The 19,962-nt window shown below is 48.1% G+C and overlaps 1 long non-coding RNA gene across 1 annotated transcript; it reads right to left on the reverse strand.

Moving 5' to 3' along the window:
* Nucleotides 1–312: 312 nt before the first annotated feature.
* On the reverse strand, nucleotides 313–19,626 carry LOC140654951 (uncharacterized). Its single transcript, XR_012043583.1, has 4 exons — nucleotides 19,531–19,626; nucleotides 2,036–2,216; nucleotides 703–863; nucleotides 313–394 (listed from the first exon to the last, which is right to left on the reverse strand). It is a non-coding gene; the product is annotated as an uncharacterized lncRNA (long non-coding RNA).
* Between the last annotated feature and the right edge of the window lie 336 nt (nucleotides 19,627–19,962).

The raw sequence follows: 19,962 nt of genomic DNA on the forward strand, positions 1-19,962 counted from the left end.
CCTGGACGCTTAAAATTGCACCACTGAGAGGGAGGCAGCACCATCCTCACTGCGAGGCAAGTGAAACAGTGGGTATCACTGGGCCCTGGTAACAGAACTGGAAAATTATGTCCTGACATACACCTAAGTTTTAAATCCATTTTATCCGGACACCTCTGAGTGCTGCTTCAGGCAGCAGAGGAGCTCAGAAGCAGTTTTAGCAGGGGATGGGAATGCCATTTGAGCTAAGCACAAGTGCAAGGGCCTCAAATATGAACTCGTACCAGCGACAAGTTCACATTGGCTTTGGAAAAATATCAGGCATGGTACCTGCTGGAGTCAGGGATACTCTCCAAGAGATGGGGAAGGCCTCAGCATGCAGTCAAGCAGGAAACTTCTTCTAGAGCTATTAATGCTGTAAATAAATTAATTCATGGGTCACTGGTGGCTGGGAAGTTTGGGGAGAGAGGCAGGGATCAAGGGGCATAGGCACCACATGGGGCAGAGCCAGGATGGCTCAGGATCTTGGAAGTCTCCCCTTCTCCTTCTCCATATTGGAGCAGGGAAAGGAGGGACCAGGGCAGGCAGCAGGAAGGGTGAGGGCCAGGCAGAAGAGCCCTGTGAAGGGGGATGAGAAAGAGGCCAGAGGGGGCAAAAGTGGACAAGGACTAAGCACAGGGTGCTAAAACCAGCTGGGAAAGGGACAGTGGTTGCAAACCCCACCTGGAAAGCCAGATCAGCCCACGTTAAGTCTTCCCACTCGCACAGCTGTTCCATGGAGATGTACTCCCAGCCACTGGAGTCAGAGGCTACAGATTGTAGGAAGTGTCCCATAGAGTTGATAGGTTTCTTGGCTATAGCTCTTCTCAACAGTCCTTGCTTTGCTGGTAGGAAAAAGCACAAAAAGCAAAGGCTGCTGCATATTCTTTCCTAGTAGTATGCAAGTATTTGTCCATCTATACCCCTCTGGAAGCCAGTGGAGTTCAGCAATAGCTGTACTTCCTCAAAAGAAGAGGACAAAAGAAGACATGGTTTTGTGAAAAATTAGGGCATTTATAACGGGGTCGTTCTGGGAATCATTTGAGCTGGGATCCCCCAGAAGCCCTTGCATGGGTTAACTCCCTTTGAGATGAGAGCATCTGTGAGCAAGGGCCACTGGGACCCGAACAAAAAGACCTGCAAAAATCTCACTCCCCAGCAGCCAGAATTTGGACTTTTTAACAAAAAGTTGCTGTTCTGGCCATGTCGACTCCACTCACCTTCCTGGCCTGGAGACAGGACCTAAGCAGGTACCCTTGTGGAGAACTCCTCATGGTCCAGCTGCCAAGTCCTGAAGGACGCCACAGCCCCTGGACCAGAATTTGAACCTGGAGGGGGACTCCAGCCTCAAAGCAGCATGTTTGGGACACCTCTCCCGCTTACACTAGTACCGGTTGCTTGGCCCCTGGAAAGTTAGATCCATTCGGTGTCAGAGCTCAGCTTTCCAGAGCCAGGTTTGAACACTTTGGTCCCTGGAGCCTCGCCTGAGCTGTCACTGAAGTGAGGGGGAAGGAGGAATGTACTGTCAGGAAACGTAATCTCTGAAAAGTGCAGAAATCCAACTGTGGGAGGATTTACAGGAGTTGAAAACTAAGGGACGCCAGGAAAGACAGCTAAATAAACACATAGATCATGCATCTTGAAAGCTGATGTCAAGATCATAAAAAATCAACTTGATTATAGGAGCAGACAGGTGGCGATTGGTGCAACCCCTACACGTCGTGTCCTGGAGCCTTCAGCTGGCCCTGTCCACTGGAAAGAGCACCCAGCAGATGTTTTCCTGATTATAAATCCTGTAAAATTTATAATCCACAGCCTTGCACTTAAAATGATCCCAGAGCTGTGGGGAGGCTGAGGGGTGGGGACGCCAAATCCTTCCCATCCATTAATGCAAGCAGTTCCCATTACTTCCCAGTGACACAGAGAACAGACTATTCCCATGATGTGTTAGGGGCTGGGTGCTCTCAGCAACAAGTGTGGGGGACCTCCGAAGATTGGTTCGATGCCATCAAGATACCTGCTTTTGAATCTTGCTCCAAAATCACCAGGAACATCCACCATGCAATGGCAGCAGAGGTGTGTTTCTCCTAGGAAGAAAAATCCCTCTCGATGCTGTGCCAGGCTCTGCTAAGGGCAATCGTAGACTCTCTTTGTCCTTTTCTCTCTCTTCAGAAGTTCACTGAGTCTTGCCAAGGCATCTGTGAGAAGTTAGCACGTGTTACGGCTCATATCACTCAGAGTTTGGAGAGCAGCACCTAGAAATGGAAAACCCAGCACTTCCTCCCCCTTTAGAAAAATCATATATAGGGGCCCACGAGGGAAAACAATGAGCTATAAAAGTGTTCTGAAAATCTCTCCTCGTCTTGGCACAAAATACTGCTCTGGGCTTTGCTAGCAAAGGAAATTCAGCACCTCGAATACCTGGTTTCAGAGACAATAAACAGACTTGCTCCTGGCCAGCTGAAATTGCTCCAGGACCAGCGATCCCAACAGCCTGATGTTCCTCGGCAAATCTCAGTGCCTCCCCTCTGCCAACAGCCGATGCCATGCACCCTGGGCTGGACACGCAGAGTCCTTCCCCCACTGTCACTTTGCAGCCACCTCGCATGAACCAAAGGGCATGCTCCCTGCTAGGATGTGCAGTAGCACGGCATGAAGGGGGGGATTTCCACCCAAGAGCCAGGAGACCTGATGGGGTCTTGCACAGAGCTGCCTCAGGTGGGTTCAGGCTTGTGTGCGAGCAAGACAGCTGTCTTTGGGAGACACCAGTTGGCTCCCAAGTGACAAAGCGTTACTGGACCTGAGCTGATAAATCCACCGTGGGCTAGAAGGACTCCCCAGCTTGACTCCCTGCTAACCCAGTGCTCCCTGCCCACATGTCCACATTCCCATGGCAGGAAAGTGGAGTGGATGCAGACAGCACGTCCTGGCTTGCAGCACTGACCTTCCCAAAGGAATTCCCACTGAGGCTGGGAAAGATGCTGAAAACATGCTCAGGGCGAGGAGAGGCCAGGCTGCCCACCGCGGGGCTCAGCCCGAGGCCCCCCGCCTGGGCTGCCCGTGCTACCCCCAGCCTGGGCAGCCTGGCTGCATGCAGCCCAAGCCAGCAGTCTCTGACCCCCCTCTAGTGGCTATCAAACATAGCAAAGTTCACGAACCCGCTACCAAAGCTGCCTTCTCTGAGCGCAAGGCAGGGTCTGAGTGCTGGGACAGAGGGTCCCGGGTCAGCTGTCCCCACACAAGGCCAAGGCAGGGGTCTGGACCAGGAGAGCGATGCTCAGCCCAGCTCCCGCTCCCGGCCCCAACCCACCTTCCAGCCCTGCTGCGGGGAGGATGCTGAGTGATGGAGAGCAGGTGATGCCAGGGCCACTTTCCAGTCTACCTCCTCCATTTATTAAAAAATAAATAAATAAAAAATAAAACCACAGATCCTCCTCCAAGTCCCCATAGAGCAGTGGGGGGAGCCACTGGGGGCAATCTCCCTACACAGTATAGAGCCTTATGTGGCTCTGAGCCTGCTCTGGAGCATGGGACATGCTTGGGGTGAGCAGCCGTACCCGAGGGCTGCCTAACACAGCAAGGGTAGGGGCAACCATGCTTCTGCTCGACCCCAGAGGCAGAGCAGCCTCCAGGGACAGTGTTGCAGCCATCTTCGGCTGAGTCAGGGCAAAGGAACCAGGCAGCGCTTCCCTGCTGTAAGGCCCAGAGGAGACCCCACTCTCTGATCCCGAAAGGATGCGAGCTGGAGACATAACCCTCCCGTGGGGAACCGGCGGCCCTAGGACAACATGGCAGAGAGGCAACAGCATCCCCTGACAACTTCTTCCTCCACCCCCAAGGATGCAACAGAGGGACAAAAGCCAGATTCAGAAGAGCCTTTAGGTAACAACAGGCACAGCCGCATCAGCAAGATTGACAAGAGCATCTCTGCAGGGCAGGGCTCCCAAATCCCAAAGGCTTTTCTGCTGCAGCACGCACACATCTGCGTATGTCCTCCCAAAGAGGCCCATCAGCTATGTACCCCTCCAGCCTTCCTGAAGTTCATCTTCAGACTGTACCATGAACATTGAACTAGATGCAAAATGATTGTTGTAAGTGCGTGCTGTAAAATATACTGATGCTTTTCAGCTCTGTTCCCAAGGAAAGTGGCTTATGCAATTACACTGTAGGCTTGTGTGTTCCAATCACTTTGGAACCTGTCAGCTAATTTTAACCCAATTTAGCGGAGAGACAGAAAACTCAGTTTTAGTTTCACTGGGCTGTCAGCTAAAGGACAGACACCTTCTTAGTGTCCTCCCTCGAGAAAAGGCTGCAGCATGAGCTAAACCTCTTAGTAGACACCAGAGACTCCCCATGACTTTAACAAGCAACCTAGTGCAGGAAAGGGGGTTTATCAGAGCTCCCATCCCTCACCCAACCTCAAAACAAACCTGTGAGAAAGCTGCATTTCTTGCCTAGCCACTTTCCTCACTTCTAAACACTAAAAACCATCGCATTTCATTTTTCTCTGGGAAGTTTAATTCTTTTTGTCTGAAGCTCCCTGTAAACTAAAAAACTTCAGTTTCCTTTGGCCAGTGACTACAATCAAACACCACTAGAAGAAAAACTTGAGAATGTTTTTCACTAGAAATGAAGTTGCTGGCATTTTTTCCTCTTTTTTTTTAATTCCCCCCTAGAGAAGGGCAAGAAAATGTATTGAGAATTTTTAGACAAAAGTGGAAAAAAAATGGATTAAATAAAAGACAATCCAGTCACATTTGGATGGAAGAAACATTGTATCAGCTACAGACAGTTGGCACCTGCCAAACATCCAACCTTGAAAGATCAGGCCAGGTTTAGTATGCACAGTACAGACAGTGTTTTAATATAAGAGTTTCCTATATATAGGAACAGATCCATTTTCATTCTTTAAAACAAAATGCAGAAGAAAAGCCTTGGTGGAGCCAGGATGTTTGGTAGCCAGCATACCCCGGCAGTGCTGAAACGCTAACAGTGCAGGAGAGACCAAAGGAGGGAGTCCGGGAAACCACTCCGGGGTATGTGGTGTGAGACCACAGTTAGTGGTCAGCTCTCAAAACATACTCTGCTTGTGTTTGGCTGTGGCTGTCTGTCAAGATGAAATTAATCTTGCCTGGGCAGTCAAACTTTGGATCTGCCTTCACTAGCCTCTAATGAAAAATGCATAGAGGCAAGCATTGGAAAATCCCTGACACTCAGCACCAGAGGGTACATTTAAATAATTCTATGAATATAGATCAATAAAACTAATGTACTTATAGCCACTGTGTGAAGTATTCAAACTAGAATAAAAGTCATCTTGTATTACAAAGCCTTGTATTAATTCTTAGCAACTATTGTTTTACATATTCAATTAATCTTAGTTGGCAGATAGCAACTCATACACGATATTAAAAGCACAAGGCATGGGAATGTGTATTAGAGAGTCCAGACATCTTCATAACCAAGAGTGAGCTTGGAGGAAGACGTCACTACACGCTGCCTGCACGCTGGAGGATAAGAAACCATGTGGGCTGGAGACATGAGAGGACAGCTACGGCCATGCCGGGACGCCCAAATCCCCATGCATGGTCTCCAGGAGAGCACACATCTCTGAAGGCTTCTGCAGAGAGGAATCTCAATGCATCAAGAACAGGAACTGCAGGAAGAAGCACCTTCACAACAGAGGTGGAGATTAAATGAAGACATACAGCAGGCATCCCTGGCCACTAGAAGACCCAAACATTTGCCTGTGATTCACTTTCAGTACCAGCCAGATAAGCAGAGGAGGTGTGAGATAATCTGTAAGGTTGGACTAAGAGCCTTTCCAAGTCTTTGTCGGGCTGGTTTGCCAAAATCTCTCTATTGCCAGCACCTCTCTCACTTAGCTGCAGGGAAAAGCTATTCATTGAACAGTTATTTTGGAGAGCTCCCCAGGGAATTTGGAACAGAAATCTGTTGGACCTAATAAAACATTACATTAGAGGACTAGACCATCAAACCAATTAGTCTAAAAGCTGTCAGCCCAGACTTGCCAGCCCCTGCATTTTCAAAAACAGCTCCTACCTTGGGCTACTTCAGCATGGACCTGAGACCCCTTCATGCCACATGACTGTCAGTATTTGAGTGCCCTGCACTGCTGTAAAACCAGACCAGTCTCAAAGCCGGGCAATCAAATTCAGCAACATCTTTGGAAAGGTGGGCCGAGGTGACTGAGGGAAGAAGAGGCAAAGAGCTCTCTAGTATCTCCCATGGAGCTGTGGAGGGTTGGAGGTCTTGACTCCAGCCACACTGCAGGTCCCCTTCTCAACAGGTCTACTCCAGCAAAATATCTGGCCCCAACTTTTTTAGTTGGCTCTGTGACTTTTCAGAGCATTGTCCAGCTCTTCAGAGGAGGATGCAGACATCGAGCAGCTAGATACGTCATTGCTGCTCCCCCCACAGCCACCATGCAATTACTTAAATGGTGTTTGTGTCTCTTTCTCCAGCAAAGGCCGTAACCTTTATTGACGCTGTGGCTGCTGTGACATTCATTAAGCTGACAGTGGCCCTCAACACACCACTTGCTATCATGAATCTGGCATTGGAGGGCTGCTCTGCTCTCAGGCACTGGGCAAGAGAGTGCCTTTCGCCAGTGCAGCAATCTGCAGTCGCTGGTGTGGCACCACTGGCCCTAACCATCCTCACGGCTTGCTCACGGTGTTTCACTTCTGACTTACTCAGCACTTTTCAAACCAGCCCCGGGTTGTTGACCAGAACAACAGCACACTGTACATCGGGAGCAAAATGTATTCAGTACCTGCAGAGAAGCCTCAAAAGGCAATGGAACACTTAAAAAAAAAAAAAAAAGAAAGAAAGAAAAAACACCCACCCAAAATGCAGCATCCAGTGTGATCCAGTGAACAGAGAGCACCATTGATAGAGATCTATGTTAGCCTATTAATAACACGATGCTAGGCTTGCATCTGGACTCATTTCGCTTGTATATTAATCATGTACGTTTTATATAATAAGCCCTGTGTGTTGCCACGAGGTAGGACACCCCTATTCCCACATGGCAGGTTTAATGACTTTGCAAGGCTGACAAAGCTCCGCTTTCTGAAAGGAGGCTGGAGTTGGGTCCCTACCAAAGTGAGGTTCTCAGGAGGTAATAAAACACCAAGGAGATGCTATCTAGTGGATTTGGAGCATTTCACTCCCTTGAAAGTCAAGTCGACAGCTGATTTAAAGTTTCCAGCTAGGTCATACAAAAGTCAACAGCGGCTGCATCCAGCCAGGTTCAGAGTTTGAATATTTATGGTGTCAATCTGAAATCCAGATAACCACAAATAATCTAAACCCATTAACTCCCCCCGTCCAGAGGGGAAAGCTCTCTGGACATAATGCCCATATTGCTAGGGTTACCATGGGATCGTGGGCAGAAGGTTGTTTTTTCTGTTTCTTTTTTTCTTTTTTTTTTTTCTAAATAAAGGTTATTACGCATTGATGGCGATGTGTCAGGCAGTTCCCGCCAGATCAGCCTGCCTTCCAGGAAAGCCGGCGTGGGCACCACGTGAGTGGAGCTGGTTGGAAGCACCGAGACACTCTAGCGTTCAGGTCAAATCCAGTCCACCACAGAATAGCCTGATAAATTGCAGTCATCACTACACTGCAGTGCAGAAGTGCAAGGTAATAATCATCACATGCTGGCCAGCAGAGCTGCCCACAGCACAGCTGCAGAATGAGGCACGCACGCCTCTGAGTCCATGCTGCCAAGGAAGTGTCCTCACCCAGGAGATGAAGCAATCTCGTTCCTTTGTCCTGGAGAAATTGGCCTGACCCATGGGGCATGCTCCCCTCCAGGACTCCACGGACGATGGACGTAGGTCCGTACGCCCCAGGGCTGGGCTGCAGCTCAGTTAGAGGGGCAGAGGCTGCTTTGAGCATACAACCAACATACTGTATCCCATCACAGGTAGAGCAGCTTCCCAAGGGAGGCCGAGAGATGATGTGGGGTGGCAGAAGATGCCAAGGGGAAAAAAAAAAAAAAAACAACAAAAAACTACAGAAAAAATGCCAAAAATAGAGGCCCTTCCCCTGGATTACCTGAGCCTGAGCAGGGTTGGCATCCCAGCAGAAAGGCTCTTGCTGAACAGAGCTGCACGGGGAGCAGAGAGCTCCTTCCCTACCCGCCCACCAGCTGGATCAAGCTGGGAAATTACATTATTGTGACATGCTGGCCCTCGGGGAAGGCCGTGCCTGAAGCACGGTACAGATCCTTCTGCAGACATCCCACAGCATGCAAAATACTCCAGTGGGTTAGAACGAGGGTTTCATGAACAGGAATCTGCAGTAATACCCCAGACAGGAGCCACCTCAGGAGATCTTGGCACACTGCCTCTGGCCTCTGCAAAAGCTCCTGAAGAAATCAATCTCGAAGCTTTCAATGGTGCTTTTGCATCTCCATTGGCAACTTGGATGGCCCATCCACAATGTCAGCTGTTAACCCAGTCTTTATGGCTTCTCTGTGCCAGAAAGGCTTGTAAGAAAGTTCTTCTTAAAAGAGAGAAGAGGTGCTCCTGGTTAGCTGATGTGCTCTCAGGAGACCTTTGTGCAGTGGGTAGCTATGTGCAAGCCCAGGAACTGGAAACAAACACCTGGAGCAACGTGCAGGGCATGCACAAGCAGCAGCATCCCAGATTTTGACACGGCTGCTACAGGGACAGCCCCACACAGATGTGCATTGGAACAGATCTGCAACACATCTGCTGGTGCTTGCCAGAGCCATGAGCAGCTCAAGGCATTTGCCAAGTCCTGGGACCTGCTACAGCAAGGTTGTGGGTACCGCAAGCCAAAGGAATCAGCAGGATGCTGGCAAGAAGGGCAGAGCAACTTGAGATAAGAGCAGAACCAGAGCAAACTGAACAGGTTATTCTGGCAAATATCTTCCTATCCAGAAATGTCCCCCTAAAGACCAGACTGAGTTTTCCTCTGCTGCCGGAGAAGAGTTAGTGCCCCTTGATGAGTTTTAGGAGGATTAGTACAAGTATTAGAGTTAAAAATAGTTTTGTAACTGTCTTCATGGACATAGAGGAACATGCCTAAATATAACGTTGATTTCCATATGTCATCCAAATGGCTGCGTAATAAAAGCAGGGACTGAAACAACGTGAAATGCAGTTTTCCCATCAATTCACATGGACTACAGTGAGCCCCATATTGCATAAACAAAGCAGCTCCTGGTGAAAGCAAAGTCACTGTGGGCTGGAAACATTTTACTTTTCCACCTAAATTCAGGCATCTGGAGTAAGGCTGCTATCCTTTTACTGCCCCAGCTCCCACGCAGCTTTGGGAACAGTCTTTACTGATATGATGTTGGATGTTATGAATTGCAACAGTTCTTTGGGGCTGGTTTAGGTACCTGAGACACAATGATCAACTTGGAGGTTTAAGCAGGTAAGATTTTGAAGAGAAAAGCAGGCAGAGATTGTGCAGCAGGAAATAATTCTACCTACTGCACGATTGTGAAATTATGTTGAAAATTGATTCATCTGAGAGAAAAAGGAAGTTTGTTCCCTCTGTCGCAATAGCAATTTGCAATGTTGATATGTGTCTCTATTTTGACAGATTTGTGGGGCAAAGTTAAGCTTGAGTGGGCGGCGGAAGTCATTCGGGGTGATAATGAACAAACAATAATTACAAGGCAAAAGGGGGAATTGGCTGGATACCTTAATTATGCATTTCCAGACTTTCTAAGCATTAAAGGATTTTACTAAATCAGCATGCTATTTTCAGAAAGAAAAATATTATTGTGTGGTTGGAGTGCCATCAGAGGAGTGCATGGAAATATCAGTACGCGGACTGTAATTACACCTTGTTCTTTTTGGGCACAGCAACATTTAGGAAAGGAATTTCCCCCGTTCTCTCCCACCAGCAGCAGCACCACACGGGTAGCTCCCAGGCTTCACCAGGGTTACCTGCTCAGCACATCAGGCTGGAAGCAAAGCAGAGCAGCAACAGGTCACCCGGACCTCAAGCTTCAAAGCCCCAGGTGGGGTGTTTTTCCTGGGCACTTGCAGAAGGGTCAGGCAATCCTTCAGCAGCTGAAGAGTTCAGACTTGGGAGAAGGGGCTGCCAAAAATACCATTCCAGCCCTATTAAAACAGGTCACCCACTTATTCAGTTTTATCAAACTGTTAGTGGTAAGGGAAAGACTTTTTTTCCTTAAAAATAAAAAAACTCCACTTCAACTTAAAAAGAAATGTTTCCATCTTCTAATTCTTAATTTCTACTTAAAGCAAATCCCTAGCTTCAAAACAAAATGCTGCTTCTAGAGTGAAACTAAAATGTTTCAACTTGCCAAAAACTTCTTCCCCAAAAGGGACTGTTTCAGGTCAAGCCAAAACATTTTTTGGACCTGCCAGCAAATTTAGCGACACAATTCTTTGTGCTGCTGTAATTAGTATGAATGGGCTTCCTTAGCACCATTGTTTCAGGAACAGCTGTGCTACTTTGACGAATACCCATATTTTTGTATGTCACATGCATTTGCTATGGCCTGTTTATAAAGTTTCAAATCATACAGTCAGGGAGCAGAACAGAAATAATATCAGGAGACTTGGGCGATTAATCACAAACTGCAAACAAAGAGAAAAGACAGGGATCTTGTCGTGGGACACAGGACAAGGACTCAGAAGACCCAGCTTCAGTTCTTGGCTTGGCCAAAGACTGAGCTGGGTAAGTGAAAAATTACTCTTTTGCTGGCAGGTAAAAGTATCCAGAGATGAAATAACTTGCCAGTTTGTCTATTTAAATTCTAAGGCTTTTCACCAAAGGACTGTGCTACCTCCTCATTTACTGTGGAAGCAGGTAGAAAATGTTCCACTACCATAAACACATACTATCTATATAACCAGGGAGAAATGCAGATTGGGTAACATCAAAATACTTCTCAAATCACTCCTGACTCCTTCATGTTGAAGGCTTTTCACACCAAAATGTTTTAATTCTGCAAAATCAAAATGTCTAGCTGCAATATTTCTGAGCCTAGCAGTTCAGCTTTCCTCATCTTGAAATGCCCTTTGCTTCAAATTAAATTAAAATTATATTTCAAAAGCAGCATTTCAGTGACAGCGCTTATTACTAAATATTAACAAAAATATCAGTGCTATTGTTCTATGAAAAAATCTATTAATTATCCAAAATGACATGCTGTGTTTCCTTTTGGCTTTCAATTCAATTGTAAACCCTCAAACGGTTGTTTTTCTTCTGAACCTGGACAAATTTGTAAAATTCAGACTTGCCAAGGAGCCAAGCTCAACAAGACAAGGTTTGGCTTTACCAGAGGGGCTGCTGTAAAGAAGAGAGCAATAAATAATGCAAGTCAAAACCTGAAGCCAGCAGGGTTGGTTTGGGAGGCAGGAAAGAGCCTCAGGATGCTGGGGACAAGAGGGGCTGCAACATTATCCAACACATCTTTCTCCAGAAACCCAGGATCTGCAGGTAACTCACATAAGTTAGGAAAGATCAACAAAACTGACCAGCCCAAAATATTTAAGAGGGGCTTAGGAGAAAATAATATCAGACATCTGCTACATTGTCATGCCTCTCTTTAGCAGGCAAAAGCACTTAGCAGGATGAACAGAGAGTTATCAGCGTAGTATTTTGCTTCCTACAAGAACAGAGGCCAACACAACTGGTGGTCACATGCGCTCATGTCCATGGAGCAGCCCTCCCTTCTGCTGGGGAAAGAGAGGCATGCTTTTCTTTGCCATGCTTGTATTTGAGCATCTAAAGAGAGGTGCCTGCACAGGACTCCTTTCAAAGCATCATCTTTCAGAAGTGCTAAATCTGCTAACCAAACCTTTAAACAAAATACGTGGCTCCATCCAGCCAAATGCAGCCTTGCAGCAGGATCCATCCTGACTCCTCACTATATTCTTGGCTATCAGAAGTCCAAGTCCAGCAAGTTGCAGGACAAAGGAGATTCTGCTTCTCTTGCCCAAGTCAATAAACCCTGCAGATGTGGCCCAGACTGGCTCAGCTGCAGCCCCTCTGGCTGCCAGGGGGTCAGACATGACACCCCCAGATCTCATGTGGGGACATCAAGTCAAGCACCAGCCAGAACCAGATCAGAGCTTGCAGCTCTATTAGTCCCATCCTAACTCCATGGAAAACACCAGCTATAGCAAGAGGTCCTGCAAACTGAGGGCCGCTGGCCACCGTTGACAGCTACCCACCGTTTCACTTACACATCCAAGCCAGCTGCCTGCCCCCAGAGCCTATGCTCTTTGCTCCTCAGCAAGCAGTCTTCCACCTTATTGTACATGGAAGCTCCCCATCCAAGAAAAAGCACACCTCACATAATCAGTTTTAATTAAAATTTCAGCAAGTATCTTCAGTTACGCTGATAATTGGTTAATAACCCCCATTAAAACAAGATGCAGACAGCATAACTGGCAAGTATCTCCGTGCTTCGTGGAAGGGCTCTGCCACCAAACCTTCTCCCAACGCAGAAAGTTGGGATGACGGCAGGAGGTGACAACTTTAACGGATGAAGGGCCAATAAAAATAAAGGCAGCCACACAGAGCGCACGGCTGTGCAGCTAACATTTCATTTCCAAGCAGGATGTTTTTTCAGAGGGCCCCATTAATTTCTCCAAGGTCCATGGGCCTCACTGTCTCCCATCTGTCTAGCAGGGAAAGAATATAGTGCCCTGCCTTAAACACTTGGAGTCCCCTCTTTGCTCTCTGCTCAACCCACTGGTTAAGTCACAACCCTCTGCAATATGGACCCATTAATACTTAGCGCTATGAAGGGAGTTCAAGGCTGATTCATAATTCACCTGGCCCAAAAAGACACTGGGTTTCTTAGGCCTGGGGCCATAACTTTAAAATGTAGAAGCTGTCAAAAAAAAAAAAAATCAGAACAGTAAAAGGCTGTGAAATTTGCACACAGCAAAATTATTCCCGTTTTTCAAGGTTCATTTAAGAAGTTACTGTAAATAGTTCCTGCAATTCACACACAAAACAACATTTCCAGAAGCATTAATGAAACGTTTTTTAAAGCCCCCCCCTAAAGTTATTCCTGGCAGAAAAGGGGAAAGATGCAAGCTGTGGAGTCTGTGACTGCATAAGGGAAGAAGCTGTCGGATCCCATCTGTCGTTGAGAAGGATAAACGACCGCACACATCTCTCCTCTGCGTTAGCTCCTAGCCCGACTTTGAGGAGAAGGAACACTCTCAGGTCCCAGCTTTTGGCAGAGGAGGCAGGGATGGCAGCAAGTGGGAGTTTAATCCATGTAGGTCTTCTCCCACAGTCCCTCCACCCATACTTTGGGAGCTAACAGACTCCAGCTTGGGTTCAAAATGAACTGTTGGGAAGGAAAATGGGTACTCCACATGGCAATGGGGACAGTGGGAAAGTTCTCCTCCTCCAAAAACCACAAGCTGATGACAGGCACCCTCCTGCTGGACCTCAGTGGGCTGCACTGGAGCCAGAGCCTCCCTGCGAGATCCCTCCCATGCCACCACTGAGTGAGACTGGGCCAGCAAGAGCTGCCTAGGTACTGGGTCCAGAGGAGAGGGTCCAACACCACATCCCCCCAGGGAGAGACAAGCTTACTGGTGTCCTTTAACATTATCAAAGAAAGAGACTTGAAGCCACAGAGGAGCAGTGCAGACAAGCACTGGCTGGGACAACAGGGGTCAGTACTTCAGCATATACAAGACTGGCATTTGATGTACTGGGATTAAGAGCCTGCAAATTGCAGCATTCCTCCAAGGCTGTCTCACTGGAAAAGAGATAAGGTCAAGACCAGGAGAGACCTAGAGGTCGAAGTGCTGCCAAGAAAAATAGCTAAACAAAGCCCGGGATTTCTGCAGTCAGTGGCCCAGTCATCTAAAGACAGCATTAAACTTAAAATAATAAATTTTAAATTCACTTTAGACTTTCCTTCCCTTATTTTAAGCAGGATTTTCTCAGCGCAAATACCATTTTATTTCAATATCCAGTTAAAATCAGCCTGGCTCTCCATGTTCAGAAAAATACCCAACACCAGCTTGAACTTCTGAGATGCTGAGAACTAGATGGTCCACAATTGGTTTTTTATTTTCCTTTGGAAGTTTTTTTGCAATGTAATGGAAATTTGACATATCTGTGAGGAGTTCCGGTGGGTTTTTTGCATAACATTCCTGGTGTTTTGTAGCCTACTGCCACCCTGCAGGTCTCAATGCAATGGCAAAGTGGGACTCTATGTTCAAGCAAGAGGTAGCCAAAACCTTCATCATCTCCACTTCCACATGCTCGTGGGCAGCTAGAGGTGAATCCCTGGCAAGAAGAGCAACCACAATTCACTACTTCTGCTAACACTATCTCAGCCCAGTTTGTGGTGCTGTCCCAGCAACACAGGGATTGGGTTAGTGGCTTCTGGAGTCTCAAGGACCTCCCAACACCCAGGAGACATTTTCTGAAGGGATTTGCCCATAACTACAGCTGCAATCCTCTTCCTCACAAGCCAACCGCATTCATACAATAGCTTCTGTCATTCCTTACACTGCTTTATCTACCTGCAAATAGCAAGACATTTTTATTTAAACAGCTCCTAGTCAAAATCCTGCTTTGGGAGTGAGGGAATCTCTCTCACAAAGCTCTCTTGTATCAAAGTTGTGACTTCCCAAATATTCAAGTCAAAGTGTGTGCATACAGGGCCACAATAGGACACAAGAGTCCCCAAGTCATGGCCTCACTGGAACAAAGATTGAAATTAAACCAACCAACCTTTTTCCTCCTCCCTGTGCTTTTGCAGCAGGGACATAAATGCACTTTGCAGGTAGGAGAGGCAGAGTATCTTGCTCCCTAATCTTCCTGGCCACTCAACACCGGCTTTCTGAAAATCCTTTTGCACATTAAAGACAATATCTCATAAGGAACCCAAACAGAAATATGATCTTCTCCCTGTTTTGAAGGTTACCAGTTAATAGAATTACCCTTTGAAGGGGTTTGGGCTCTACTGGATTAAAAAGGAATATTGTACCCTGTATTGCATTACCAAAGAGACCCATTACTGGTTTCCTGACGGCTGGTCTGCAACCAGTTCAGCCCAGTCCCAGCTCAGACAACAGCGCAGAAGATCTTCTGCAACTTTGTGAACTCAGCAATTAGCCCCTGAGCCCAAGGAGAGTTTGTCAAGATCCCAGCACAGGCAAACAATAACACAGAAATACAGCTTTGAGGGGGAGACGATTTATCAAGCTGACCACCGACATCTCCCTCATTTTTTCTTTAATAAATCCAGCCTAGCTCTTGGCTGCGTTCAGTATCTTGTCATTGCCTTCGTCTCCTTTCAGGAATGCCTCCCACCTGCAGTCTTCAGGCCCTTTGCAACCCTGAAGCCATTTATTTTCCCCAACATTTCTCCGTAAAGAAACCCAGGCTTTTCTCCCATGGAGGGGAGGGAAACTGAGGCACAGCAAAGCAAGCTGCCTGGCCCAAGATCAGGATGGGGGACAGGAATACCCATTCGTTTGGGCTGGGCTGATTTGTACTGGCTATTTCGTCATCTGCACAATGAGCACCAAGGAGTTTTTCACTCCCTCTCATGGACAAGCTGTTTAGGAATTACTCGGATACTCTTTGCCATCAGATTTTAATCACTGGGAGTGCCTTCCTCGCGGGACTCCATGGGCCCGTTCAGGCAGCCAGCCAAGCTCCTGAGAGCCATGCCTCATCTAAAATACATATGCCGATTATTCTTAATAACAGCAGGCAGACACCAGCTCGGCTCTGATCTTATCTCAAACTCCTATTGCCAGTGTGGCATTTCTATCGCCACTTCCACGTCCCAGCAGTCCTCCCAAGAGGGACATGGCAAGCTCCAGGCTTGAGTTCCTCCTCCAGTCCTTGGAGACACTCCTGGGAAGAGCCACACTGGGAGACAATGCGGGTCACCCTCCGAGGTCCAAGCGAGAAGGTCCACTCAGGTGGCCGGCTCTCAGGAGCACCAGGCATCAGTGCTGTGAGGCTGCTGGCAGACGCGGTTGCCTGTGCTAATTTCATGCCCATCCTCTTCACTCTCCGCAAAATTCCAGGCAGGCCTTCCACTTTGGCTGACATTCAAAACTGTCACCTCTCCGCAGACATTAACTTGGAGGCCTCTGTCATCCCTCACATTAAAATGCTATCACAGGGAGTCAGCGCAGCTTGACTCAGCCAGCTAAGGGGCTGGCTCCGGCCGCGCTGCGGGGACAGCCGATTCACACTTGACATCCATGGTCAATTTGACAGTGATGGACACGCTACTTAGGAGTCATTTGCTGATCTCGTTTCCCCAGGTGGGAGGTCGTGCCACAGAGCTGCCTTCCCTGAGGAGAAGTGGTGATGCTCTCCAGCCTCTCCAGGAGCAGAGACGTGTGCAGATGGGCTTCCCTGTCTGCTCGCTGAGCAGGAGACAATCTGCAGAGCCCACTGGGAACACGAAATGCAGCTGCCCCATCCTCCACGTGTGAGGTGGCTTTGCTCACAGACAAGCACCTCTCCCTGCCCCAAAAAGTCATGTCCATTTCTGTGGACCTTCCCCACATCTTTGCCAGAGTGTGTGCTCCGGGGTTACCCCTTCCCTTCTCAGTCAGGACAGGGAAGAAGTCCTCAGTCTTCTCAACCACTGCTTGTGTTTTCTGAGCCCACTTGCTCTTGCTACATGTGCTGTCAAAGGCCACAATACATTGCTTTCAAACGAGACACACCTTTGCTCCCAGATAGGGTCTAGTCGCTATACCCTGACCTTCCTTATAGCAAGGAGAGGCAGAGGCGTGATGCTCATTAAGCTCTAAATCAGTTTTTAATGGACACATGCATCCTCCTTTTCCCAGGTCATGTCTCAGTCTGTAGGTGCTCACCCTGTTACTGTCACTGTACATACTTCAGAGCAGGCAATGATAAAATAGGCAACAGCCAACCATCCTCACAAGCCTCAGCGGAGCAATGGTCCAGGAAGGAGAGGGCTTTATAAGCCTTCACCTTCCACCATGAGCCCCAGGCACCACCGTATGTGCACCCAGCCCTGGGATGGATTAGCAAGGCATATACTGATTTCAGAGCATTAGCTCCTTCAGTGCCCACAGGCCTCATATACACACAGACTGGGTGACTAATTCAGCAGATGCTTAACCCAAACTAAATCACACTCCCCATTTGACTGAAGGCCCCTCAGCACCTGCATCTACTGATGCCCAAGCACATTACTGCCATAGCTCTTTTCCCAATAAGTTGGAGACAGTAGTAGTACCTCTGCATGCATCTCTAAAAATTAAGCCCACCTGCAGCTCAGGGGGTGCCAGCTCTAAACCAGCTTGGTTATTCTGGTGCATAAATTCCAAATAAACCAGGTCGAGTTAAACTAAACCAAAATACACAGGAAGCTAGTTAAAGCTGAAGTGAAAATACAAGTTTCCATACAGATATGAAGCCACAAGTCACCAGAGCTGTGGTCCCCTGCATCTTTATACCAGAGGAGAGGGCAAAGCACTTATTTTATTTTGTTTTTTTAAAATGCATGGAGCAGTTTAGAGTCTAATCAACTAAAAACTCCCTTCCACTTCTTATTGCTCTAGCACAGTATCATTGGTAACACACTCAAATCCCAGGGCTGCGAAAGATAATTACAGCAGGAGAACTCAGCCAGCTACCACTGGGAACCTCTTCCCAGCCTCTCCCAGTTCTGGGAAGCCTGATCTGAGCCCCATCCTAAACACCCTGTAAAACAGATGTCTTATGCAGCATGCCCAGAAGGCCTTCCCCAAAATTAGGCTCTTTTGGATCAGACACAGGGAGCAAATTCCAGCATCCTCCAGCCGTTGCAGTGAACATGGCTCCTTTGAGAGCAAGGCTCAATCCAGCTTGGAGAGTGCCTCTCCCCACAGCTGTGGCTGTCTGGCTCTGGGACAGTGGCACACTTTATTTCTGTCACCGATGCCACCTGTCTTAGATGAACAAGGAGACTGAGGAGTTTCATTCCCCCCAGAGATGCCCACAGAGTTGATCAAAGCCCTCAAAGACTTTCTCTCTCAAAGCTGACCAGGCACCAAGGGTGCAGCAGCAACATCCTTACACACGATAGTTTGGTCTCTTTCCCTTGCCTCCAAGCAGCAGAGCTAACACAGCTGCTGAGCTGGCTGGGGTGGATGGAAAGGGACCAACTGACAGGCGAGTCGCAGATCTTACGGCTTCAAAAGCAAAGCCCCAGGTCCTAACATTGCTACTGCTCTCCCTGCCGAGCAGTGAGGGTCTCTGACAGCTGGGGCAGCCTGGCTCTGCTCCACCAGCCCCATCCTCAGCCAAGGCAAGATGAGGACCACACTCGCCTCCTGGTTACTCGGTTACTTGTTCGGTCCTTTTATGGGGAAGATCATTTTATAACAGGGTCTGGTAGAGTACTCAGCTTTCCCTTCCAGACTCCAGCAGAAAGAACTTGACCCATGTCCTCAGACTCTCTTAGTCATTGGGCTGAGCCGCCTCTCCCCTCCTCCCACCACCCTCCTCTTTTATGGAGTAGCAGCAGCAGCAGCAGAGCATGGGGTGAGAAGTCAAGGGAAGGACAACTTGACTGATGGAGCTCAGGTTGTGGGGTCAGCGCAAGGCGTCGTGATCCAGGCTCAGACAGAGCCATTTCCTCTGTGATTTTATCCGCTGCGATTTTTATCTTTCGTCTGTTCACACGTCATGCCACCTGGACATAATACAGAGCAAGCTGAGCGGCCGGCTCCAGACTTAACCCCTTCCCTACCTCTCAGGAAAGCAGGAGGCCCCAGGCATGGAGCAATTCTGCACTTTGCCTGGCAGCAAGGGGCTTTTCTTTATGGGCCCTTTTTATTGCCTTGAACGTCTGTAAGTGGCAGGTTTATCCTTCTCTGCTGACCCCATGGAAAACATTATGATTTACCCACAAATTTCACATTCTCAACAGCATTCATTAGATGTGATTTTTGGTATTTGTTTTAGGAGAGACATGCTGGTTTCAGTTCCTGCTCTAAGCCATGTGAGCACAGCCCTGGTAGCTTGCAGTGAGGGCTCTTCAGGAGATAGTACAGACATAAAAGGCAGGCAGAAACAATTTCCTCTCACTGCACAAAAGGTATTCAGCCTTAGCAGCTGCTTATACAGGGCTGGAGTAACAAAGACCAGCCCTCTGCTCCACTGAGCCCAACCCAAGACCATGGGTGGAATTAGGTGGCATTTGACATGAACGCAGGTGTTCAGATCAAGCTACACTGAGTTGTACCAAGAGCAGAGAGCATTCTGAACTTCTACAGGGAAATTGGCAACAATCCCCCTACCAAAGTCTCAGCTATCGAGCACATCAGATCTAAAACCCTTTAAAAGGCAGATGAAAACCATCACCCCCATTCTGTAGGTGAGGACCAGCATGAGGAAGGAAGGGAAGGAAAGGGATATTAAAGCCAGGACCTGTCCCAAATGCCATGTCCTCCACCATGGCGCATGATACCTCACTAACCATTTCATCACCAGACATCCTCTCACCTCCACAGGCTGGGCGAGAGTCCGAGTGTCCTCACACGACATCTATTGACCTTCCTTTCAGGTCCATGCAGCATCAAATCCCATGGTCCAACCAGGATGCAACTCCAGCAGGAGACACATGGGAGACCCAGCCTGTAAGATGCGGTGCAGGACCCTGCAGGAAGCCTGACAACCCCCATAACACGTACCAGCGTTCTCCTCCAGACAGGACCCACCTTCCCAGCCCTCTGTCTTTCCTGGCTCCTCCAAAGAGCAGAGGGCTGGCTCCCGCATCCGCCTAATTCCACCGTGATAAATTACCACCGGATGGGACAAAAGTAGAAACTGCTTTCAGCATGGGGTATTTTAAGGTGCTTATGGTTTTTTTTCTCAAGTTTCCTTATTTTTTTCCTTTCTTGCTCCTGATATGATAACAGGAGAGATAGTTGGAAA

This window comes from Ciconia boyciana, chromosome 7 (genome assembly GCF_034638445.1).
Source record: "Ciconia boyciana chromosome 7, ASM3463844v1, whole genome shotgun sequence".
Lineage (NCBI taxonomy): Eukaryota > Metazoa > Chordata > Aves > Ciconiiformes > Ciconiidae > Ciconia > Ciconia boyciana.